At 43.2% G+C, this 27,234-nt stretch overlaps 1 protein-coding gene and 1 long non-coding RNA gene across 8 annotated transcripts in view; both read right to left on the bottom strand.

Annotated features, from left to right (window-relative positions):
* The window catches only part of LOC143215946 (uncharacterized), a 131,759-nt gene that overhangs the window by 38,786 nt on the left and 65,739 nt on the right, over window positions 1-27,234 (bottom strand). The gene's annotated exons all lie outside the window — the stretch shown is intronic.
* Window positions 1-27,234, bottom strand: part of LOC143215948 (uncharacterized) — a 40,217-nt gene extending 12,983 nt beyond the window's left edge. The window contains exon 1 of the long non-coding RNA XR_013010490.1: window positions 82-27,234. This is a non-coding gene — a long non-coding RNA (uncharacterized LOC143215948). The remainder of the gene's footprint in view (window positions 1-81) is intronic.

Below are 27,234 nucleotides of genomic sequence, written 5' to 3' on the forward strand. Positions count from 1 at the left end.
CGACACTTAGGACTTCTGCACATACGACTTCTACGCCCAAGATTTCTAGACCTAGGACTTCTACACCCGGAATTTCTACACCTAGAATTTCTCTACACCTAGGACTTCTAGACCCAGAAGTGTCTAAGATTCTTCAGCAGGAAAAATCGTCTACGGAGGCCGAGATTCATTTCAATTAGGCGAAACGTATCCGGGAAGATTGCCACGCGGGAATGGTGATTTATCGAGGTCATTAGCGAGGCTTTTATCAGTCGGAGAAGATGAAAATAATTCGGATTGATGAAGGACTCGCGGAGGTTCATCCTCCAGGAAGTTCCTTTCTGAATTCCCGAATAATTTTTCCCGGACGGTGTCCGGCGGTCGACTTTTTCCTCTTCGGACATGGAAGGAAGTACTGACGGACGGGTCGTTTCAGTGTCCGCAAAACCGGACTAATTAATCCCACGGTCTCTCTTTCGATCGCGCATGGCCAGCTCCAAGTTTCCCTCTTATTAAGCCTCGGAAACTCCGGAACACGTTCAGAGCCCCTGGGGGGGTCCTACTTAAAGCGCCACGCGAACTCTGTCAATCTTTCGGCCCTGCTTGCCAGTCCCTCGGACTACTCCCGTAAACAGTCCTCTCCCCCGGTTTCGTTTAAACTTCTCCGGAAACGAATTCCGAAAGTTGGCCAGGCTCTCTCCGGCTCTGTATAAACGAGCCTCCAAATAAAACGCTTTTTAATTAACTACCCCCGGGACCATGGCAGTCAGCTGCGTTGCACCGGTTCCTGGAACCTGCTCGGCCAAAGGTTCCCGTTGAGTTTGATTAGCGTACCGGGACTTCGGATATTGAAATTTTGGACCTGGATTATTCAGCGTTGACCGGGAATGAGCTCTCATGCTCGGGACACGAGGTATATACCTTGAACTTGGTCGATACAAACTCCCGATGAAGTCACAAATCGGAACACTGTCTCCGCCGTTTTCGAAAATCGGTTGCTGTCGTTCCCAGACCGCAGTTTCAACGACGAAGTTCGAAAGGATTCGAATATGAGATGTTCCCGACACGTCGTACCTAATAACACGGAATAATCCGTGTATTCGTATGCCGAGACTGCTGTCGGAGTACTAAGATATCCTCAGCCTCTCGGCGTTTTTCTTCTTCGAGGGGAGGATCTCACAAGGAACACGACATAAAATCCGCGACCGCTGCCTCGTGAGAAATCCACGGAGAAACGGAGACATTCTCCCGTCGACCTGCTTCGGAAATTGAACTTGGCCACCGTTATCCACTCCATTCCCATAGTCTCGTTCGCATTTTACTGCTCCACACCGGCCGGCTCGAGCCTCGACTTCCGACCGACATCGTTCGCTAGAATCCGCCAAGGACCCAGGCAAAATCGCACGGATTCGAACTCGGAAATCGAACTCCTGTCCAGCCTCGTCATAAAGATACTGCGAGCAGTATTTCCACCAGCGGGAATTTTACTATTTCATCCCCCTTTTATTTCTACCCTGTAAGTCTTCCGCGAGCTGATCCAACCGGGTGAAAATGTCTTCCGAGGGATGACGGTCTCTCTTAAGAGATAGCGTTCCCGGAACCCCGGCTTTGTATCTCTGGCACCTTTTCGCAGGGTGTTATCCTCGATTTGTAACACTTAACCCTTTGCACTCGGAACTATTCTAATAAATAAAAATTTCCAGTTTATATGATTTTCTTAATTTTCTCGATACGAAACTGATGTTATAACTCGTACGGTACTTTCAGTAGTTTATTAAAATGTGAAACACGTTTTAGTCATTTATTGAATGCAAATTTAATGCGACAAATATTTTGGATAATGGTATAAGAATCATGATCAGTACACTGCGGATTTTTATGCAAAACAAAAATTCTCTGTACCGATTGTAAGAGATAGAAATCAAATTGCATGTTATTTCTTCCCTTAATGATTCTAACAGAGGAGAAATCAGAAATTTGCCAACAATTTTCATTTTCATCTACTCAATTTCGCCATAAATGCATAGAGATCTAATTATCAGAGTCAACACAGCGTCGTAATTCAAAAATCATTTAAAAATCCCAATGGACGAATATGGAAGATTATTAACGAAATTAGGGTTTCACTTTCCAGACTGACAATCCGCGCGGTCGAGCGCGAAAGTTACGGGATTGTGCGCCGCGCTCCCGCAAACAATAAATAACCGGCTGACAAAAGGCATTACGTAATACTATGCAAATGGAGGACAAAAAAAGAACACAAATCCGCGACGTCGAACGGGACAGTGGAGCTCGCGAACACATTTTGACGTATTTCATGAGACATTTGCACCACGGCCCGTGCAATTTACTACGAGCGCCGTAACCCGGGCCCGATCTGATAAATTGAATGATCGGCCACGAATGCCGTTCAATTCATTTATTAAATTCTTCGTGAGTGGCGGTTCGCCCTCGCGTGTGAAAATCTCTGGGCCACACCGAAAAACCCGGACGTTGGTAGCCAGCACAAACGCGCAGACGTAAATTCCGTGTCCGGTAATTTCGTCACCCTTCTACAATTAACGTCCTCGCCATTTTCGGCCGGTTCCGAAGGGTTTGATTGTCGCCGACAATCATCCTGAAAAATCGCGAGCATTATTCGCCGGTCCGGCATTGTTTAAAATCCGTTCAATACTCGCGTTCGCCCGACAAGCCATTCCACATTTTGTCATTTACCTTTCGCGATTACCCGATATGCTCGTCCGATTCTTATAAAATACACGGAATTATTAATAACGCTCGGTACACCCATCATTTACGGGATCGGTATTTTCTTTATGATTATTATTTTACATTCGTCGCACTCAGCAATTAAATTCCAAATAAGAATTTATTGGAAATAAATTCTATATTTCAAATTCACCGCGTCCACTAAACAGTCTGCGCGCCCTCTTTCTATTCTTTTGAACACTCTATTGCTTTTCTTACTATTCACTCTCTACTTCTTCGTCTCCATCTTGAACGACCATCGTGTATATAATAAAGTGTGCAATATTGTTTAACAAGTCTGTATTTATTTAAAGTAAGACTGATTCTGATCCCGGCTGAATATCCTGAACCACAAACTCTAACAGAATTACACGGCAGAATTTATTTTCGTATAATCGTTCGTATTGATCCGATCGTTTTCCTGGATTATGACGTATTTTGAATATTCTGGGCCGTCCACGACATTTTTTAAATGTTTATTTACTTGACTAGTCTAGAGGATTGAATATCCGTTATTCTTCCCCGTTATATTCTTTTTTAATCTTTAGTGGCCTACAGTATTGAAACAAACGTTTTTCAGAATTTAGAGCTGAGATTCCTGGAATTTTCGAAATTCTATCCTGCAAGAAAATGATTAATAAAGCTGATCACTAGACTGCGGATGTTTATGCAATTTTCAATGTTTGCTAATTATATTAACTTCTGTCAAATTTTATAATATATTCTACCCTTTTTCGAAAATTTTCAGAAGCCACAAATGCCTAAAGATCCGCAGTGTAGTGATCAATCTTATAGGCTGAATTGCCTAGCAAGTTCTCCTCCCCAAAACGTTGCGATCGTATTCGCGAAAAAAGAAGACAGAAATGGCCGCCGTAGATCATCGAAGAGAAACAGGGAAATCCCTTAAACGGCGAAGTGTCGCGAGTTTTCACGGTTCGCATGGTTTTTGCGAGGGTTCTTGCTGTCGCCGACAGTCGCGGTCGGCTAAACCCGTGGAAAATGGCTGTCTGCTAGTCTGTTTTTTCCAGGTTGACGACGGCGGTGGGCTCGCATCGTAGAAAAGAGTCGACCGGAATTTAACGCGGGGAACGAGACTTGTTTCGATGTTAATGACGCGGTGGCCCGATCCTTTGTGGGGTCGTCGATAATGAGGGAGGGTGAAAAGAATGACGACGACGGCGAGGGGGTGTGTTCGAGCGATCGATACTTGCCGTCGGGCTCGGTTTACCCTGTCGCGCATCGTGCCGAATCGTCGAAGTCGCGAATTTCACGGGAATAAAAGCGCGAGGAGCAACGCGACGCGCGGCCTGGCGCGCTCGCGATCGATTTCATACGCGACAAGCTTTAATTCGGGGCCCCCTGGAAAACGAACTGCTGAGCTTGGCTGTGTTCTCTGCCGAATTTGGTTGATCGAGCACCGCTCTCTGTTACGTAATTCGACGAAATTGCCCGAACCGATCGGCGATCCGCGAATTTTCATTTAGAAAATCGCCGCCTCCTGCGGACCAATTTATTTCTTTTAGTTCATTTCGCCTTGGCGTGCGTTTTTCCGTTCTAGAGAGAGGCGTTGCCGATGGAGAGGAATACTTGGGGTGTCAACCCAGTATAATTTATACTGTTAATTGAAAAATAACTCTTTACCTTGTTATTTCATCGATCCTTTACCACTGCGTCAATTTGACGCCGAGGGACACATTCAGTTCGCGAAATGAGGGCGCATGAGGGTTAATTAACCGGAGAAAGTGAATTTTAAAACCTCCCGGTTAAAGGTTCCGCGATAATAAGATTATTGGAGATTTTAATGCTTGTGGACCAGCGCAAGATGGGTCGCGAGACTATTCGTGACTGTGATGTAAAAGAAAAAAGATTGAGGAAAAAGTTTCTTCGTATTTTAATGCAGAAACGAATCAAGCTTTTTCCATATTTTAAATGAAGTTTATTAAATCGTGATACACTGATACTATATCACGTCCATAAACATCACAAATTTTTTTAGCAGCTTGGGTCGCATTCTTTCCTTTCTTGTAATAAAATTTCAAAATGTATCGAATTTCTTCTTTGTTTCCACTCATATTCAAAACGTAATAACTTTTGACTAAGTAAACGAATATCACAATTTCTTGTTTGCAATTACTCTTTGATATGTCACCTTTCAGACGCACTCGCATAATGCCAGGTCCGATTAATATTCACAGAGTTCGACATGGTAACTCCATCTATCGGGAGAATACGAAGAAATTTTTTCCCCAACCTCGACTATGTTCTTTTGCGACAAATTTTCTGTTACAAATGTCCGCCGATCCAATATAGCTGACCAAATTACTTGTCATACATCCTGTTCAACAAAGGAGCAGAACGAGCAGCCTCCAAACAGAGCGTGTTCCATCGATTCGCGGAGTACGCGGTATCGCGAAACATCAAACTACGAGAAGAGATACTGCATATGAGGCTTGAATATTTAACATCCGAGAGGTTCGTTTTCGAGGCTCGTTCCGACAGCTAGATTATCGAAAGATAAGCGGTTCGAGGAGGTTGGGCACCAGAGATCCGAGAGCCGAAGCTGTTCTCGAGATGCGCTTTTAACGTGGCTTATTCTTCTCCCAGTCTATTCTTCGATTTACATTCTTCCCGATCCCTCTCGTTTTCTATCTTCCATTCCCTTTCTCCGAGATAACTTCCCACCGCTCCCCGTCGCTCCGGAAAAAATCGTCTTCGACAAATACTGAATAAAATATGGAACCGTCCGCGCAATTAGTTTTCCCCGCAGAAATCAATTTCGAATGCCAATATTGACGATTCCGGACCCGTGCTCGGTGGAATAGCATTGCAAATCGAAAATAAAAAAATATTTTCGCGAATTATTTCCCGAGTGGTGCTGCGGAACACTGATTTACTTCCGCATTGATAGTGTTTTAAATATTTATTTGATTTTACGAGGCCGTGCAATATGCATTTTGTTAATACAGGCTTGAAATGGTTCTTCGAAATGAATATTTCTAATTATTTCGAACGAGTCGCGCTGCTTTTAGTCGGAACAATGATTTGCTTTCCTATTAATGAAAACACTGTTTTGAATATTTATTTGATTTTGTATGTATGTACATGCATATGTAATATCCCACTAAAAATGTTTTATCTCCATTAAATTCTTCGCGTAAAAATGAGAAATAAAAATATAAAATTGCAAAGACATTGTAACCAACCGAAAGAAAAGTTGGTTTTTGTTTTAAGGGATGTTCGGCGACTATCAAGTGACTGAACGCACCCCCAAGGACAAGATACACGGATATTCGGGTAGTTTCGCTGAAGGGAGTTGGTAACGCGTCGCGATACGTAACTTTGACCTACAAATCATGCGATGCAGATTTTTCCATTAATTATATCCAGCTCCGGGAGCCGCGGGGTTGCGGTTACCACTACGCTGCCGAACTTCGGAACTGGATAGACCAATTCGGCAACTATAACTTCCTGCGGCTTGGATATCGGTAACTTCGCAGCAACTTATAATGCTCGAATTAAGATTGAAGCGGGGATAACGAAATTACGCCCATCGGAAAATGTTTTCACTCGCGGGAAATTCGGGTGCGGGCGAAAACCGAGAGGATAGAACTTTCCAAAATACCCTTCTGTTCCGTCGAATTTTCGAGGGAAATTTCTCCGGGCCGAAAAACTGCAGCTGCACTACGTCGCACGCTTTCTCTTTTTTTCTCCCGAACAATTTTCTCGCGAATTTACAGTCCCGTTTTGTTCCTGCGAAGTGCGCCATGGATTAATTGGGATCGCTAAACATTCAACCGAAGATTTCTCACCGCTTCACTGAAATTTTGCTTTTCTCCAGAATGTGGCAGGTTCGTTTCAGTTTTTTCAAAAAAGAATTATTCAGCGCATCGACAAGCATCAATTGAATATCGGAGGACAATGACGTGAAGATTTTTAACATGAAATTTCAGGTTCTCCGTTTCAATATATCCATTTTGTTAATACATGTATAGGTGATACTTTTTTGATACTGTTGATATTCAATGAATGTAAAATTTTAATTGTACGTTCGTCCTTTTTTAAATGTTTCAGCACGCGGAGCTTGTGTGATATCTAAAATTTGATCGATACACAAAATCGAATCTATGACATGCAAGCTGTACGCGAAAAAGCAGCATTGGAGGCAGCAGAAAATTTATCGATCATTTAACAGTACTGGCATATTCCCTTTCATAATTTTCTAAAATTATTCTGCTTTAACGTCACGTTATTAGTAAAAAAAATTTTATAAAAAAAAAAATTAAACCAACTTCGTAAAAACGCACTAAAAGGTATAAAATAATTTCCATTTAATTTATGTGAGTACACACGAACTTAAATACAATACAATCTTTTCGGAGGCGGCGCAAAATTGAAAATTTTCGACACTGGAAATTACGAAAATCCTTAAATTCTTCTACATGCTTTCACATATTAATGTATCTTCTCTTCCCACCTACTGATTTCCAAGCCCACCATATTCCAATGAAATCATAATCAGCAACATCTGTCACTTGGAAAATTTTTAATTCTTTTTATCTCTGTCAGAGCCGTCACATTCCAAATCGTAATTTATAAATATCTGAAAGCCGCAATCGATAACGGTAACGACGTCGCGTCGTTACTGTTTCTAATATCTAACATTCAGCGGAGTTCACAACGGCATCACCACCCTACATTTTCGCAAATAAAATCGTAATTAATAAAAAAATGAAATTTTTTTTGCACTGGACCATCCCGGGAACATACTCTACAAGATGCAAAAGGTTTCGTTCCGATTGGTCCAACCATCTCGGCGTAATCGGTGAACATACATAGAAAAAAAAGCGAAAAAAAAGGCACATACAGATCGAATTGAGTAACCTCCTCCTTTTTCGAAGTCGGTTAAAAACGATTGTACACACTGATATAAATGTAAGAATCGGTAAAGAAATTTAAAAAGAAAGTAGATTGCAGCCTCGTTAAGGAAATCGCTCGTTTGCGGCAGGCGGGAGTGAGCCTCGGGTAAACTCATCTCGCATAAATTAAATCCATGGGCGTATGAATGAAATCCAATCAGCGTCTCGTCGAATCCAAACAGTCTGTGGATTGGGGAGACAGTCGTCAGACTGTGGAGCAATTTTCCGAGAAAATTCCTGGAGGAAGCCGGTCCAGGATCCGTCAGTCTCGACGCGCAGGATGCGCGACGAATCGCAGCTAACCTGAGCTTCTAGGTAGATGCGATTAGTTCCGTCGTGTGACAGGCTCCTTCGGCTCGTTACGAGGGATAGAGAGACACAGAAAGATACATAGAGCAAGAGAGAGAGAGAGAGAGAGTAAACGGAGAAGTTAATCCGTGCGAGCGCGCGAAACGCACCGCTCCGTATAAATTACATTTACAAGTTTCTTCGCGGGTAAGGACGTTAACGCCCGGCGCGCATCCATGGCTCCAGGATCGGGACTTGCTCACGCAAACGCGAACGCAAACGCAAACGCAAATGCCGCCGGATTCCCCGCAGTTACCAGGGAGAAAATTAACCTGGCTGAAATACAATCTGAAATTAGAGGGGAACGCTGTAAATGATGCGTCACGTCGCGAACTTCCCGCCGAGGAACATCGAGGCCGTCGCGTTATACCTTCCAAGAGCTTAGCAATTTCCCCCGGTGCCGTTCCTGTTAACGGCGGTTGTTTGCTGTTACACCCGGCACCCGACCCCTCGGGAAACGGCCGCGATTTCGGGAGAGAGACCGCCGTTCCGGGAGCAGAATGTCGAATAGCTTCTATCACGCAGCCCGGCGGCCCTCTTTTTCTGACGGTTCTATACACATAGTTCCCATCGACCACTGCAACTTCGACTAAACAATTATTCGTACCGCGACGGCACAGGTGCGGCTCGATACGCGTGCAAAACGATTTCCACAAAAATTTATCGAGATACGTCCCTCGAGGCGTCCAGAACTGCTCCGGCATACGAAAGTTTACGATTGTTCAAAATATGGTTTAGATTTTTAAATATACCGGTATCTAATCAAAGATTTAGGCATTGTGTGAAGTATTATGCCAATTTCGTATCCATAATATTTGAAAAACCACAGGGAATGGCAATATTCTAGACCGGAAGAGATGTTTAATTTTCGAATAAGTTAAATCCCAACAAAAACATTCTGTAAACAGGAGCCAAGTTCTTATGGCCGTAAAAAGTTGTGAGATCAAACGAAATACGGCCAAGTTCGGTAGCTTAGAAATACCTCTTGCAATACTGAAAAAAGCGTTTGTAAAAATTAGTTAAAAAGAACGGTATTTAATTTTTAAAGAGTCACATGGAGGGCTAAATTATTCAAACTTGAAAAAACTTGAAACTTGAAAAAGTGTCGAGTTATAAGCCTCTAAAAAACGGCTAAGTTGTTTCGTCTAAAAGGAGGTAGTGCAAGAACTTGGTTGGTGCACTGCCGTGCACCTATATATTTCATGCAGAACAAAATCGTCGATTGCGATGTCAAAAAGCGATTGATTTAGCATGGAACGACCCACACATGATTATTATTGCTCTGCGAAGAAAGTTGGCTGACATTTTAATTGTGCCCGGTGCCTACGATTTTCCTACGAGATCTACCGTATACCGATATACCGTAGCCGTATTATTAATGTTACCTCGTAATTTCAAGCGGAACTGTAGGAATAACAGACGAACTAAGTTTCGCAGAAATAAGTTTCTGCGGTAATGATAATGAATAACGATAAGGCGGGGGCGTAGAGACGGCACCCGGGTACCGAGTGTAGCGCGAAACGACTGAAACTTGCGTAATAATTTGTTTCCGCTCCGCGGGAAATGTAAGAAATTATTAACAGCCCTCCATGCGATTACAAAGAAGAAAAAAAAAAGAAGAGCAGAGGGTAATAAGAGAATCTTTTCTTTCTTCTCGGCTACTCGAGACTATCACGAAGAAGAAACATTTGCGAAATATTCGCCAGCGGTAGCCGGGACAATGTTTAAGATGTAAATAATTACGATCAACCTTTCTCTGTTCCAATTTGCCGTGTGACAATGTTATTCGATTTTGTAAGAGGTTGCGAAGCGTTGTTCGTGAAACAGCAGTTTGTATGAATGGTAGGAGGAGTTCGGAGCCGGTTACGAAATTTTCATCTCTTATCGCCGGGTTGCAATTTTGAAAAAAGATGCGCGAATATGCGGTAACGGGTCGCCGGATAGTAGCCATTCCGCGGGCAATGGCAGTTACGCTCAACGACCCGCCATTTTGTCGGCGACTGTGAGGGGACGCGTTCATGCAGCTAAATCAATCGGGCTATAACGTATCCTCGAGCTGTTATTAATCTTTTGCGAAAGATTTATACATAAATATTTCTTAACGGTGATAGAAATGTTAATCGTAAACCGACCAATAATCTCCGGTACCGTAAACTAATAATCTCGTTTGCAGCAATTACAAAACAAGTTATGTACATGATATGTTTACAATTTCCTCCGAAACTGTTTAAAGAAGCGATGGCACGGAACGGTCCGTTGATTCGCCGGTGCGTTACCGGTTCTTTGGAAAGCAGAATTACAGACTCCTAAAAATTAGCTCGTCAGAGTAGCGGCCGTGCGACGAGACGGTCGCGTCGGTTCGTTTACAGGGGTATCCGTGGAAATAGTTGCAACGATGTGTCCGGTCGTGCGGATCATGTTGAAAAAGCCCCGGCGTTACGGGATTGACATGCGACGAGTCTCTCAACGAGCAGTTCGCCGGCCGATGCTCCCGTTTCCCGGGGTGCGTGTCCATACAACTATTAAAAACATTTATCACGTTCCCTGCCGGTTGTTTCGCGCACGGGCTGACGATTCGCGTGTCGCGCGACGGACACGCGCCCGTGTCAACACCGCTCCGGAGCGCAAATATCCGTTTGTTCCGGGGCCGGCCAAATTTTTCTCAAATATCCCCGGAAAATCCGTGCACCCGTGGAAAACAACCAACTGGGGTTCCTCCCTTCGTCCCCCTTTTATTCCCCGCCCCATTCCTCTCTGTTTACACGATCCTGTCCGACTGTCTCGGATTCCGGATTCGGGTTACACGTCGGAGAGAGAGAGAGGGAGAGAGTTGTTTCCCAGCCGGAGCGTATAAATCGCGGCCCTCGAAAAAATACAGAACACGTTATTAAGCTGTGACAGCTCGAAGGTACACTCCCCTAGCGAAATTTTCTCGGGATTTACTCCTCCGGCCCTGCTCTTTGTCCGCGACTATGGCAAAGCCGCGCGCACAATGCGAACCGGAAGTAAATTCGCATCGCGCGTTACTACGCGTCACCGTAAAATGTCGCCCGTTTTCCTGCGAGCGTTCTCTCTTCTGCTTCCCTTCTCTCTCTCTCTCTCTCTCTCTCTCTCTCTCTCTCTCTCTCTCTCTCTCTTTTTGAACTCGCAAGCTCGCGCTGTAATCTTCGCGAATAAATTCGCCGGCTCGCTAACGGCGCGCGCTGATCTTCGGGATTTCCCGTGTTTCCAGTCTCCACGGAGAATATCCGGCGGACGTTTGACGCGGCGGTGTGTACGAAGTGACTTTCAGTATTTTTCCCAGAAAAAAAACTATCAAACCTTCTGCATTGGGATTTTGCACGCGTATTCCTCTGTGCTTGAAGTGCACGTGTGACTTTTTTTCACGCGAAGATAATCAATATCGCACGAGTTACACATTTTCTTATGAACGAAAATATGTGAAATATCCTTATTCGTCTCGGCCGTCATCGTTCAGGAAGTTCATACCGGAAATAAGTGCTAGTAAGACTGCCATACTAAAATATGTGCCGCCATAAGCTCGGCGCAGCACTTTAGAGGAACGATTGATCGATGTGGCTGAACCGTCCGATATTTTTCGAAGTGGCACTCAAACGGTTAATAAACAACAACACGGCGGAAACAACCACTCGAAAATTTCCCATCAAACATCCACTTACCGTGACACTATAAAATCGCTATGGGGGGACCAGCCGAACGATAACGTTTGCCCGGTCCAATTATATTCGAGAGGCGGCGAGTATTCGTGTCAGAAATTCGATTCGAAATCGAGTCGACGCCATTCGAAGTCTGCGGTCTCCACGGATTAGATGTCCCTCTACTTCGATTCTGCTCGGATCTCAGGTGGCAATAAACGTGCAGCGGTACACGCGCGCTTTGCAGCTTGCAACGCGACACCGCTGCATTTGCCTGCACCCGTAAGGGATCCGATTGAAAATGTCGAGGAAGACGGGGAAATAGAGAGAGAGAGAGAGAGAGAGAGGCACGGCCACGTTGTGGAACAGCACACCCTTTCGTCGATACGTCGCGTTGACACGAGCCAAGCTAAAACGCATAAGCAGCATGCCGGGTCACGTATCTTGACTGCGTCGAGCCTCTGTGCACTTCCGGGCTCTGCACTTCCTGCGCCACTAGCTGACTGACACGTGTGCATCGCACCCGAATCATGTTTCCACGGTTGTTCTCCGTGAAACATGATAGGAGAGACTGGGTGTCGATGGGAGACGTTACTGTGGATCGGTGTATATGGAATGCATTTTATGTGCGATTTTAGAAGGAAGATAGATCTTACGAGCCGGTTTTCGTTTCTGCAGGCAAAATAATAATTTGCTCGGGTTTATACTTCGTTTTTCCACTGATTTTCATTCAATCCATACACTTAGGTTGCTGTATGTTACCCTTGTCCGTCCCCTGTTAGAATATGCTTCAACTATATGGTCTCCGAAAAGCGTCAAGTATGAAATCATGCTCGAGACAGTGCAGCATAAATTTCTAAGGTTTTGTGCATATAAGACAAACAATCTAATGTCAATCTTTGATCATGATTACTCTAAAATATTAAACATAGTCAACCTGGAAACATTATCTGATCGAAGAATAGTATCCGACCAGAGTTTCATTTTTAATTTTATAAATAATAATATACATTGTCCCGCGCACACTCCCGAGGCAAATCAATTTCTACGTACCTGAACGTGTTTTGAGAACGAGAGCAGAATTTCAAACAATGAAATCCAAATCCACATATGGAGTAATAAATCCTTTAAACCGTATTATTGCAAGCTCAAAACATACTGTATAATAATATTGATTTTTTTAATGGAACGTTACAGGAATTCAAAAGAAAATTACGCAAGATTATTTGTTAATATCGTACCTGTATTTGTTTAGTTTCGCGCTTGTCCCTTTTTATGTAAATTTTAGGTTGACTTTTCTTTTGTTTTGTTATGTTTCTTTTTGTTTCTATCAGTTCTACTGTAAACAACTGTAAACATTTGTATAAAAGAACCTCGGTCCGTATATAATAATAATAATAATAATAATTTATATAGATTGCAACAAGCTGGAGTTAATTTCGTATTAAAATGTTTCTCCCGTGAAACGAGATAGAAGAGACTCGGTATTAGAATAAAGATTTAAAATAAAATAACAATTTTTAGGTTGCTGGAGTAAAATAAAAAATTTCGTATTAAAATGAAATTCTCGTTTTAGTCGTGAAGCATTGCGAACTTTTTTTGATTTCTACAGTGCAGTCCTTCCTCGTTTCAAATGTAGTGCTAATTTTTTTGTAAAATCGTACTGAATTCTATCGGTTTTAATGTTGTAGCATTTCTTGACAATTTTCGTGAGCCTTACAATGCATAAAGATCCGCAGTCTATCGATTGTAAGTCCTTGTTTCTTTGCACACAACCTTCAGATATCGCCCCTTTTCCTTTCCTGCCGCACAAGTATAATTTTCCACAGGTGAGAATAGCAGTCTCGAACAATTTGATCATTTTACTGTCGCGACACCGATGACGAATGGTGGGCCACTCGACAGAGACTTGGGCGTAAGCTGCTCGATCCCTTCGCGACTGGCCTTGACATCGATTCTTCCGACTGCTTGGCTAGATTGCTGCGGAAGAGATCGATTCGGCCACTCGAAACAATTTGTCGGCCGTCGAATAGGCTTCCTGATCAGTCGCCTCGGAGCAGACAGCTGTGGCAACAATTCGTCAAGTAGAGGCGCGCGTGTAATATCCATCAGTGGGCGTAATTGTGTTTGCTCCTTGGGCTACGGTTACCCGAGAGCCTCCGCTCCGGAGTGGGCGAAGCAACTGGAGCATGATCTAAGCTCGTAAAATTCACTCGCCTCAATTTCTTTTATTTCACGTCGCGGCTCGTAGCAGTCGACTTAACAAGGAAATGCGTCGATCATTTTTATCGAGGAGCTGCGCTCAGCCAAGAGGTCGGGGAATAGCGATGTTCAAGAATTCATTTCCCAAAGGCTTAATTTGACGACTACTTCGTGATCATTTTATTCAATTACACTTCTCAATTACAAAGTTCTGGTTGATCCGAGCTAATTCGAACGCGGAAAGACTTTTTCGGTGAAAAAAATTCTCAATGATCACTTTTAACGAGATTACGGCAAGTAGATTCCGCGATTAACATTATTCCATATCCCAAGCAAACATTTCCGGCGCGTTCACGTCGCAGCCAGCCGAAAAATTCAATTTCATGCCTCGGTCCTTGCGCGCGAAACGAAATTTCACATTTTTTGAACAAACCCCGATTGCCCGCGTAAAACGGTCCGATCGCCGGAACGATATCCGCTCCAGGAAAATAGGGTTTCAAATTTTTAAACGAATTCCAATCCCCCCTGCTGACAGTTTTTCCCGAGGAGAGTGCCTACCGGCACGAGCTCGAGGGAACGGAATTTCCTATTCCCTGAAATATTAACAGAGTATTATCCCGCGTCAACAATTTCTGTTTGCCATTTTCACCTTTATTGCCGCACAATGCGCCGTCCCGCATGAGAATATTTAAACGCTGATTGGCCGTGTCTCGATCCTCAATTGCACAGGGTGAACCATTATTTTTTGCAGAATCAAAATTTCCCAATCATTTTGAATTTCATCCACTCAATTTTATTGATCACGATTCGTGGTTCACCCTGTATATTTAAAGTCTGGGAAAATTTATACAGTATTTCAGAGAGGTCCTACATCAAATTCTCTATTTAATCGACGCGATGACAAACTATTTTGCTGCGTGTAAAAGGGCGAAGAAAATCTCGAATTTTCATTGAAGGAGCGCGCGAGGGTTGAAGAAGGGGGTAAATACGGGAGCAGTGGATTAATTTGCGTGGCCGGGAACGGCGAGGCTCGCGAGAAAATAAAACAATGACTTTTAATTAGGAAATTCCGTGTCGAGGATCTGATTTTCCAAGACCTCGGCGACGATGGGCCACGTAGGAAGGGGTCAAGCTCAATAAATTTTCAATGGCGCGGAGGCCCTTTGGCTGGCGGATGGAACTGGTAAACCGAGGAATCGAAGGAGCCTCGGCACTGATTACCATCGTATTAGGTTTTCGATGAGACCCTCTTCCGTCCCTTGAAAAATTCCCTCTCCTCCTCCTCCTCCTCCTCCTCCTCCTCCTCCTCGAGACAGTAATGAAACTTTGCAGCCGCGTCGCGTCGTCGCTGTAAGACCCCTCCTTTACCTGGCAGACATAGTTCGTTCAGCAACAAGCTGCTACATCTTTCATTCTGCGAATTACCTCGAGATAGAACGTCCAATAGCTCGACGCCATCTTCCGAATCAAAACGCGTCACGTTCTCGAGAGCCGATACTCGAATCCAATCCTTTTCTGCTTTATTCTCTACAAAAGTCACTTTTGTACCCGTTACACGAGGTGCCAATGGCGGAGATCGAAATGAATTGCCACACGTAACTCAGCAAATTGTTCGCACGAATTCTTTTCCATAAAAATGATTGAACCTCTCTGAAATGCTGGATGTCACTAAAAAGACACCGAACGTGCAGACCTGAAGTAGATCGGAAGCAAACGGGAAGCATCTAGGATCCGAAACGTGTTCAAGATTTAGATGAATAATTGCCTCTCCCGTTTCAACAAATTTTTCGTGCGAACTCTTATCCAGAAATATGAATGAATCTCTCCGAAAAGCTGAATATCACTAAAAAGACACCGAACGTGCAGACCTGAAGTAGATCGGAAGTAAACCGGAAGCATCTAGTATCCGGGCCGTGTTCGAGATTTAGATGAACAATTGCCTCTCCTGTTTTAACAAATTTTTCGTGCGAACTCTTATCCAGAAAAATGATTGAACCTCTCCGAAAAGCTGAATGTCACCAAAAAGACACCGACCGTGCAGCCTCAAGTAGATCGGAAGCAAACTGGAAGCATCTAGGATCCGGGACGTGTTCGAGAATGAGATGAACAATTGCCTCTCCTGTTTCAACAAATTTTTTGTGCGAACTCTTATCCAGAAAAATGATTGAACCTCTCCGAAAAGCTGAATGTCACCAAAAAGACACCGACCGTGCAGTCTCAAGTAGATCGGAAGCAAACGGGAAGCATCTAGAATCCGGGACGTGTTCGAGATTTAGATGAACAATTGCCTCTCCTGTTTTAACAAATTTTTTGTGCGAACTCTTATCCAGAAAAATGATTGAACCTCTCCGAAAAGCTGAATGTCACTAAAAAGACACCGAACGTGCAGACCTGAAGTAGATCGGAAGCAAACGGGAAGCATCTAGAATCCGGGACGTGTTCGAGATTTAGATGAACAATTGCCTCTCCTGTTTTAACAAATTTTTCGTGCGAACTCTTATCCAGAAATATGAATGAATCTCTCCGAAAAGCTGAATTTCACCAAAAAGACACCGAACGTGCAGACCTGAAGTAGATCGGAAGCAAACCGGAAGCATCGTCGCCAGCTGCAGATCAAATTTGGATACTGTCTACACATGGAGGATCCGAGACGTGTTCGGCATACTTTCTTCGGGGCTCGGAGCTTTCCTTTGTAACAACACCACTCCCGGGTAGACGCAGATGCTTCGAGCTGCCGTAGATAAACGTGACGGGAGCGACGCGCGAACTTTGCCACGCCGTTTACACCGATCCGCCGACAAACTGATACTCCGCGGCGCTATCGCCTGCATTCCATTGTGCCTGAACGTTTCCCGCCGACAATGGCCCTACCCTCTGGCTATAGTGGCCCCACGGATTCACCAAGAAGCTCGAGAAATCTCGCGCGCATAGTCCCCGTACATTTAAGATTTTCGAGAATGCGCCATAGTCAGCGCGTAAAATAGCGGTGCAGACGCTTGCGTCTTCTGAAAGAGCGAATCCGGTGGCCTCGCGATTGTTGCCGATTCCCCGGCGAATGTATTAGTTGCTTTTCATCCTGCGAATGCCAGGAATTGAATACGACCTGGATAAAAAATTGTTAAGATTGCGAAGCTGTTAACTGATTTTTATACGGGTGGAATTTTATTGGCTAAAACAGTGTGCAACAAATTAAGGTGGCATTGTTCTCTCTTGAAACACTATTATTAAAAGCCGCGTAGCAAAATGGTAGGTATGAAGTTTGAGGTTACGAGCCGCCATCTTGAAGCAGACGGAGCCTTCAAGCGTCTCGTAAGAAAAATTCATTTCCTCTAGAAGGAAAGTACATTGCACACCACAGAAAATTATTAAAAATTCTGAGGAACGCGTCGCCTGATATTAAGCTGTCATCCTCTCTTACAATGCGTATTTTAATCGTCTTAACAACAAATGAATGATCTTCGAGGATCTCCTCGGACGATCCAAGATGTGTACGATCGACAAAAGACTAGTTTTGAGCAACGGCAGATCGGATAACGGCCTGAATGCAGCCATTGACACAGTTCTCCGTTGGTTCGTTTGGAATTCCTTGCCGCGTCGTTTAAGGAGCGAGCTTGGCGGCCGTTGAATCCCCCGCTTGAAAATAATTTCCACTCCAACGTGGCCGTCCATTATTCAAAAGGAATCGGAGGAGTTTTAAGTAAGTAAAACCCGATTTAAAGATACTTAAGTCCGCCGCCATCCGGCCCGCCGCGCCGCGCCACGCCGGTAACCGTAAAAGGGATTTTCGAGGCGAGGCTCGCGGAAGAAAATTTTTAAGCTTCGCGATAACCGGAAAACGTGGCCTGCCTTTCTATAAAGCCACTTTACACGTTTAATCCACGCACAGAACGAAAGAGCACGGAAAGAATACTCTGCGACATGAGGTCACCATTAGAAACGGCGAATTAAATTAGGTGACGCGATCAAAGAAATCCTGTCAGTTCCCTTGCGGTCAGAGTACACTTTATGGCTTTTCTATGGCTACTGGAGTCGCCATCGGATGTACGAGTCGATCATTTTTTCGTCGGATTCATTTGTGATTTTTCACGAGTATAAACATTTTCCAGCTGAATTGCAACAATCTAGAGGGAAATAGAATGTTATCTTCGTTGTTAATATGTTGGAAATAATACATAAATTCTTCTGATATTTCTACTGTTTTAAATTACACCTACTCATTTTCGTCATAAACACATAAAATCCGCTGTCGATTCATGACATTATTTAAGGGGGTGGCACCAGAAAAAATCGAAAAATAAGGACCACCATAAGGCCTCCACGTATACCACGGTTTTCATGAGATTATTTAGGGGGTGGCACCAGAAAAAATCTAGAAGGAAAAATACGGACCCCCATAAGGTTTTCCGCTTGAACCAGTGAATTTTTTAGCATCGTGGTAAAAAAGGTTGACGTGCTCGGTGTACGGGATCGTTTATAATGTTATCAAGCGTCTCGTGCACCGACTCGATGATCGGGTTTCACTGGGCCAATAAAAATCCTCCGATTCCCCATAAAACCGGCTGACCAACGTTCAATTCCCCGGCTCGCTAATGGGACGGGACTGTAAAAATTCCAGCTTCTCCGAGCACCTGGGAAAGGTAGCAGGGGCAAACAGCAATAAAGCATCGCGATATACACCCGCGCTGCAACTTACTGCGATTGCTGACGCCGTCGGAATCGCAATGAGAAAGTCGGACGATCGGCGTGACCAGCCTGGCCAACTTCGCCAGGATCCGTGACGCGACGCAGGCGAAATTGTTCGCGAAATTTATGCTGTTCGTCGCTGCCGACCACGCTCTCTGGACACCGTCGAGCGATTCCGCGAACGACGACGGAAAGAATTCCACCCGGAGATTCCACTTCGGAATTGTTTCATCGATATAGAGCACGAAGTTACTCGCCCGAGATGAATCTTGACTTCCCCGCGAAATCTCGCGAAGACGTTGCCACCCTTTTCGCGATAAGGAGCACGAAATTTTAATCGGAAAGCGTCCTCTGCGGCCGGGGATGATTTATTTGACGCTGGTTTCCGCGGAGCTTTTGGTTTTGAGGATAGTTCGGAGTTGTAGAAATTTTAATGATGTCCCGCTTTGTGAAGTTTTAAAGGCCTGCGCGAAATGTTCGTTTAATTCGCGGACGTGAACATGTTCTGATAGTAATTGCTGGATTTAAACTTTGATAAATAGACGGTCATCTTTCGTCTGTGACTTTTTCAAAAAGGAAATGGTTAGGTTAAAATGAACTTTGGTTTTCAAATTTTATGCAGCATTTCCCCGATCAAATAAATATGGCCGCTGTCCCCGAACTCTCTAGGGAGCTAGTAGAATCCAGCCAGCAGCGCGAGAATGTCTGAACTCTATCCTCTAGCAAACTCTCTTTCCGAAAATCAACGGAGAAGACTTCCCAAGGCATCCAGTCTCCATCGAAAGTATCGATACGCAAACGAGCAAGCCGTTTGCATCCCTTGGAACGTCTCGCGGAAGTCTGTAGGGAACCCCGGCGACAATTTTCCCGGGGTTTGGCTCGGTTCGAAAGTTGCGATACGTTGTACGATCTTCGAGAAGTCTCGTTACCGTTGCCGGAGTCAGCGAGCCTCGGAAACTCGGATATTTTTCAGACTCGAATACTGCGAAAGCTGTTCGTTTGATCAAATACATCCATTTTTTTCCCTATCCGTTTTTATTGGATTTATATGGCTCTCCGAACGTCCATTTCCCTCCGGTGACAATAATGAAATTTGATAAAAAAAAAGGCTATTGAAACATAAACTTGCTGCTCTTCTGACAAACTTTTTGAAGCAAACATATTTTTCCAAAATGTGTCAACATGTCATTCATATACTGAACTGAAAATTTACGCGAAATAAAAATGTTTTGCATTGTTTGTGTGAAGCAGGAGTAATATAAAAATTGATTTCGTCCCTTTAAAGCAACGTTACAACATTCTTGAATTTTTAAAATCTATTACTGTTTTATATTTCACCCCCAACCAATTTCTTCATAAATGCATTAACAAATATTTGGACGTTCCCAATGACACTTCTACCAAACTTTCGAGCAAGTCACTGCCATCGATTCCGGTGAATTCTGATGCGGGACTACGGTGCGCCGAAACTGTTTGCGGAAAGAGTGCCCATGCGCCCATTGGCGTGTAGTTTATGGGGAAAGTCTTGATAATACCGCGGACAGAGGAAACTCAGCTTTCGAAACGGGGAGACAGAGAGAGCTGGCGGCCAAGCTAAGAATGGAATGACCCGCAATCTGCGGCGACGTGCACGGCTTCCAGCCATGTATTATACATACGCCGGCGCACGTGGAAATGGAAGGGCTGAATGGGAAAGGATACCCGGGAACCCGACTAACTCTTCGGGAAAAGTAGCTTTTTCCTATCGTCGGGAAATAACCCTTCCCCGACTACGCTCCCCCACCAAACGATTGAGGACTTCATTGGAGGGATGGTCATTTCAGAAAAGAAGATGCGATGGCCTTATGCACGTCTTCGAGCTTCAACACGGCAACGTGAAAGATGAATTTTACTAGAGATCCCTATTTCACCCTGATAACCGCAAATAATATCAATAACATTTAACACTAAACCTACCGAGCCTTAAAAGTAACTGGTACATGTTCCCTTATAAAAATGACAAGATTGATTTCATTTAGACTTTGTGCAGCTCCTATCGTAATATGTGCTCCACTAAAGATATCTATACAAGCATTTCTCAGGAAATTATTTTTATTATATCAATAATCCTAAAATAAAAAATCTGGAACCGGTGATGGTAGGTTTAGTGTTAATATCAATGTACTAAAAATTGTGCGAATTAAAATGAGGATGCTTTGATGCACGTGTATTTAACCCTTTGCACTCGGACCTATGTTGACTCGAAAATTAAATATTTCCTCCGACCTCGAATAATCCCACTCTATATGACATTTTTCTTTTTATAGATACGAGATTGATATAATACCTCATACAATACTGAAACGTTTAGTAATTGATTAGATACGTAATAGATATGTAAGCAATATTTTTAATAATGGTACAGCAATTTTTAGTGATGACTCCACCCGAGTGCTAAGGGTAAAATACACGTGTGTCAATAGACGTTCAAGAACACAAAAACGAGTGAGCAGTTGTGTATAAAAATCGAATGAACATTCACATACAGTGGACCATTTCGGGATGAGTGACCAGCTCGTTGAAAGGGACTGGACAACATGGTCCGCGCGCGGGTAGCAATAATAGAAAACGGAAACGGATAAGCCGCGCAAATATCGCGTGGATATCGTCGGCGTACCGTGTAACCGCGTTTCCGAAATTTTCGCAGTTAATACAGATCTCGGGGCTTCCTAAAGCGGCGTAATGCGGAACTGCATCTGCATAACGCGCGGAACACAATGTGCAATAGCGGGCTGTAGAGCGTAAGGTCGGGCGTCGGTAATGAAATCGCGCGTTGCTCGGCCGTAATGACGACCCCGGGGCGTCGCGACGCTTACCGTTTCCACGATAACGACGCGGAGAAACGAACCGTGGCTCGCGGTCCTTTAAAACGCACAAAACCCACCTGGGCCCGCAATCGCGTTCTCGTGACCCGAACCCACTATCGACACTCACTTTTCGATCAAAAAATGAAATAGTTGACGTGTACAATTTTTCTTACAGTTGTTTTCCAAAATAGACTATAGGAAATTTCTTTTAAATAAAAAACGTACTATTTTCAATTTTATTGGTTTTTTATTTAATTATCAGGTATCATCTGTGAAAGACGATATAATATGTCTAATGACCACCATGACCACGTTTACAGATATCAATTCGGAGAAATGCTCAATTCTTGAGAACGGCGTGGAATTTATGTTGATGGATCATTAACAACACTTTCACGAACAGCAACAATGTTTTCATTCGAACGAGCTGTTTTTGGTCTGCCAGACTTTGGTTTATCATAACCAAACTTCGAATTGTTTGCTCTGATGGACTATTATGTATGCCGAAAAAATCACGTAATTTACGATGGGTATTTTTTATTGAACACTGATTTGCACAATAAATTTAAAATTTAAAATTGTCTATAGCATTGTAGGTTAGAAACAGAGCTGGGGAAAATAGTATTTTAAATAGTAAATAGTAAATATAATCCTATTTTTACTTTAAAGTATGTGTACAACATTGAAAATAAAATATTTTATTTGATGCAGTAATGTTTGAAAATAAAATATTTTATTTGATGCAGTAACTTTTGCAAATAAAATAATTTATTTGTGCATTTTATTTGAAGAACATTGCAAATATTTGTATTTTGTCTTTACTTTCAATTTCAATTTTAAATATTATTGCTGAAAATTCTGGTTCGAATTCAATACATTTATGGGTGTAAATCGTTTCTTAACGATAAGATAGACTGTATGTTTATGCGGTTTCTCAGACTATTATAACAATGCAAAAAGTACAATATTTTACGTCGTGTTTCTGATTGTTAAAATAGAAGTATTTTATTTTGGGGATGAAATTGTTGAAATAGAAATATGTATTTTATTTTGAGGTCCAGATTGTTAAAATAGAAATATTTTATTTTCGAAATTGTATATCTTATTTAAAATACTATTTCCTTTAAGCAAAACAAAATCTAAAATATTAAACAGTATTTGAAATATTTGTTTCGCCAAATAATGCCCACCTCTGGTTAGAAACAGAAAAAAGTGACGAGAAACAGACATGGCGTTTGACAGATATTCTCATTGAACATCCTAAAGGTACTTTTGGATAAGCCTTTATAAATCGAATTTAGAGAAATTTTCATCATTAACCACCCAGTGTCCTGGCTGGAAATGGCCGAACCGGGGCTAAATTAAAATAAACCGCGATCGATTTCGCCGCGGCGCGGGCGACAGAATAATCGCGTCGAATATCGAGTTCCCGTGCGTTTTCGGTTCGGAGGGTGGTGTGTGCGTGCGAATTTATAGTTGCGCAGGGCTTTTCGGTATTTCGAACGCGCGCGCCGGATTTCCTACGCCCGGCTGCATATTAATTTGTCTTTGCCCCTAGAAATTAAGTCCTGGTGGGGGTGGGTGGTTGGTAGAGGATCCAGTATCACGATCCTGCATAAGATAATAAGGACATCCGGGTTGCCCGGGACTTTTACGGCTGATCCATACGATTCATTACAGCCGGCAGGTATCTCTTAGGTACCTACCCGACGGGACGGAGCTTCCGGGTAGACACGCGGCGTTCAACGGGAATGTAAGCAGCCGAGCACTTTGTGACGAGCGATCGTGCCGGATAAGCCTCGAAGGTAGAGCCCTGCCTGGCGCGATACCGTTTGCAAAATTTAACATTCCGCGCTGCTGCAATAATCTAAGGAGCACGGGGGAGCGTCACGTTTGCCCGGCCACCCCTCGCCGCGTTGTTTCGCCGGTAAACTTTACGGGCCCCCGTCGCCTGCAGCAGAAATGCATCGTCTTATTCGCGAATTTTGTAATCCCCCACCCTCCCAATCCCCATCGCCGTAGCCTAATGCTTCCTTCGCGCAGCCCCGATTGTTTCGAGAGGGTTGCAAATGCACGAGGGTGAGTGCCGGGTGAGTGCTGTTGCTGGTCTCCGTTTTTGTACAGGCTGCTTCATAATTTGTGCGTTACTCTGTTGTTTAGACTGGATCGAATTTCAAGGTCGGGAGGGGCCAACAATTTGTTTCTTCATTGCATCGTATTCCACTCGACACGAGCGTAAAAAGTGCAGAAGGTATTGCGGGTCTAAAGTCGATCGTTCTCTTAAAAGAAAATGTTGGTAAAGTATTTTCATGATGATTTTGTACAAATTTTAAGAATACGTCGTGAAATAAAATCCGATTTTTAATGGGAACAGCCTTTGTAGATCGTAAACAAATAAAAATCTTAGTAAATTCTGTCGAATTACATATTCCAGCATTTTTTGGAAATTTTCATAAGCTATACACGCATAAAAATATGCAGTCTTGTTATCGGTCATGTCGTTTAAAAAGGGTCGAGCATGTTATGAAAGACATTGTAGAACATGTACAGGTACAGACACTGTCTAACGTCTCCTGTCGAGGCAGTAAGGGGAGAAATTGAGATAAACTAGGGCAATCAACGGCGACAGAATGGGGGAAGGTCTGAAAGCACCAGGGACGTAACTGTATGGAACCTCCACTCTCTCTGTCTCCTTATCAGTACGTTGGAGTTATTAGTATAGAGCTGGTTCCCTTAACATTGAAATCTCTCTTTGCCTGGTGTCATCGTCTCTACCCTCGTCGCTCCGACACTGTCCATTGTTTGCCTATACGTCGATGGACACTATCTTCATAACTGCATCACCATATATTCGATATTTTCAACTATCCTCTTCTCCTGAACCTTCAATTATTTTCGTCAATTTGTAGTAATCACTCTGCGACTGTATATTGTTCCTCTGCACCTCAAGAAGAGGTTATGGAAGTTATTGATTAATTAAATTTAGGTATGCTAATTGTTGCAGTTCAGTCATTACCAGACTGCGGATCTTTATGCATTCATGGCTCATGAAAATGTTAAAAAAGTTAGAATATAAAATTCGATAGAATTTTACATTTGTTTCGAATCTACAACTATTTCCTTCCATTCCATATCATTCCACTTTCTTCATTACATTAAGAATATAGTTAAGAATTAGTACAGGAAAACGGAATTTTGGAGAGCCTGTTTCGAAGATTCGTTTGAATACCGTTCGATGCAACAGTATTCCCCAGACAACCGACGGATTCCTACGAAAATCCGGAGCCAATCAAAGGAAGCTTCGGCGCCGCTAATTCATCGTCGAACCGAAGGATTTCCGCGAGGCGTAACGCGAAACTGATTTGCCCGATGTTAAGGGGGAAAGGTAGATGGGTAAATAGCGTCGGCGGAGCGCGAGCCATTCCGATATCAGTCGGATTAATGATACTCGGTGCAACAACGAGCCGTAGTGGGCTAATAATGCCTGCAACAACGGGGGCCAAAGCTCCGTGCGGCGTTGGTTTATTCATCGGCGCGCGGCGAATGGTAAAGTGCACTACATAGATTTCTGCGCGAGTTTCCGCGGCTATTTCCTCACCCTCCCCTGCCACAGCTTCTACGCCGTGCTCACAGGAGCGGGGTAAGTTAATATCGTCGGCCGAAGAAATCGAATTTACAAGCCGAAAAAGAAGACAGGCGAACAGAAGCACCGCCGTTGTTCTACACGGCTGCGGCTGTCGAACTTTCGGCACGCGATTTGCACACCTACCGAACGCTAGGGTACATGTACCCAGTGTTGGGCAAATTTTACTTTAAACAATAAATAAACGTGTGCTTTTAAATGCACAAATAATAACTAAACTTTTTATTTACATAAATTATTCTTTCTTATTTGCAATAAAAGATTATTTATTATTTGGATCGAGGTGGAAATTAAATAGATAGTTTTTGGTCTTCTCTTATTTCTTGTATTTTGTATATGCAATGAACACGTGCGCGTTTTTTGTCTGCTATAGCAACCTTTTGTCAATACAAATAATAATTGAAATTGTATTTGTAAATAACAATTAACTTTATTATTTTAAATAATTCATTTAGACTTGCTCAAATAATAAAGAACTTATTTAAATTTTCATTTAAATTTTATTTATTGCCCAACACTGAATGTACCTAATAATGCGGATATATACGGTTTAAAAATAAATATATTGTCCTAAATAAATTTGTACAATTCAATGAGAATGCATTCTCGTTGGCGAGGCAAACAGAATTATAGATCACTCTAATCTATATATATAAAAGCGAAGTCCTGACTCACCTATCAACGCCCAGGCTAAACCCTTGGACTTAGAAAGCTGAAATTTTGCACAGAGGTTTCCCTTATGATTTATACAAGGGATAAGAAAGGATATTTCGAAATTCAATCCCCAAGGGGGTGAAAAGGGGTTGCAACGTTTGTATGAGGAATATTTTGTTCGTGGTCGGATTTACTTCGTACTTGGTCTTAATGCTCTTTGATATAATTAATCAAACACCTATTTCGGCATTTTAAAAAATTCAACCCCTAAGGGGGTGAAAAGGGGTTGCAACGTTTGTATGAGGAATATTTTGTTCGTGGTCGGATTTACTTCATACTTGGTCTTAATGCTCTTTGATATAATTAATCGAACACCTGTTTCGGCATTTTAAAAAATTGATCCCCTAAGGGGGTGAAAAGGGGTTTTGAAATCTAAGATTGCGGCATGACATAAAATTAAAACTCTATAGGGGTGAATGGGGGGTTAAAAGGTTTTATATGGAGAAACAATATCAAGTTCCGAGAGGCATTAAACGGTTTTCTGTGCGAGCGAAGCCGCGGGCAAAAGCTAGTATTTCTATAATCTTTCAATTTGAAAGAACATTCTTCATAAAAGGTAAAAAGTAACACCATTTTTCTCCGATCTCGATCGCCAAAGGACTGTTGTTCGCATGAGTGTACATTCTTTATATCGCCACACGCAAAGAAGAACAATTGTCCACAAAAGCATCGCCAAAATTCCAACAACAGTCGAGCCACAAACCTGGAACCGCTCATTCGACACGCACGGGTAGACTATTAATTATCGGACTTTTCACGCGGCCAAAAAATGGTCCTTTTTGTTTCCAATGGAATGCGTAGCGATAGCGCAGGAACGATTTAAACAGCCGGGAAACTCTTTTCAGCAAGATCCGCGTTACACGGGCGCGTGTGTGCGGGCGAGCGCACTTTAAATTTCAGTCCCGCAAAAATTGCAGCATATTGGATTCCCCACGGGTGTTTTCCCCGTGAAAGCAGTAAATTTGTTAATCACTTTCGGTGTCCCCGCTAGGAAAGTAGGCGTACGGATTTTCATCCGCGACGGGCGCTGGCCACTTTATAAATTCGTTTCTGTGACCAATTATGTCTGCCGGTACACGTTCCGGCCTCGTAAAACGCTTGTTATTATTCTTCGTTCCCTCGGCTCCGCTGAATTTCGAGCGAATTTGATCCGATATCGTGCGTCGCGACAAATTCGTGCGCAACCCCTCTCTTTCTCCTTCTCCCACTCTTTCATACATCCATTCTTTCTCTCTCGCTCGCCCTTGCTCGAAACGCTGGAAAACCCCGTCGTTTCGTTAACTAGTTTTAGCGAGCCAGCGAGCGATCGCGCGCGGGTAAGGAAATTGCGTATTGAAAATTAAACGCGGACCGAAAAGCGCGTAGGTATCTGTTCGCTCCCAATCAATATTATATTTTGCACACGTCACGTCTGAAACATGGCCGACGATGAAATTGCCTGCTACCGGCTCGCGAAAACGCCTAGAAGAATAGCTTTCGTTTCGAATGCAATGTGACAG

This window comes from Lasioglossum baleicum, chromosome 14 (assembly GCF_051020765.1).
Source record: "Lasioglossum baleicum chromosome 14, iyLasBale1, whole genome shotgun sequence".
Taxonomy (NCBI): domain Eukaryota; kingdom Metazoa; phylum Arthropoda; class Insecta; order Hymenoptera; family Halictidae; genus Lasioglossum; species Lasioglossum baleicum.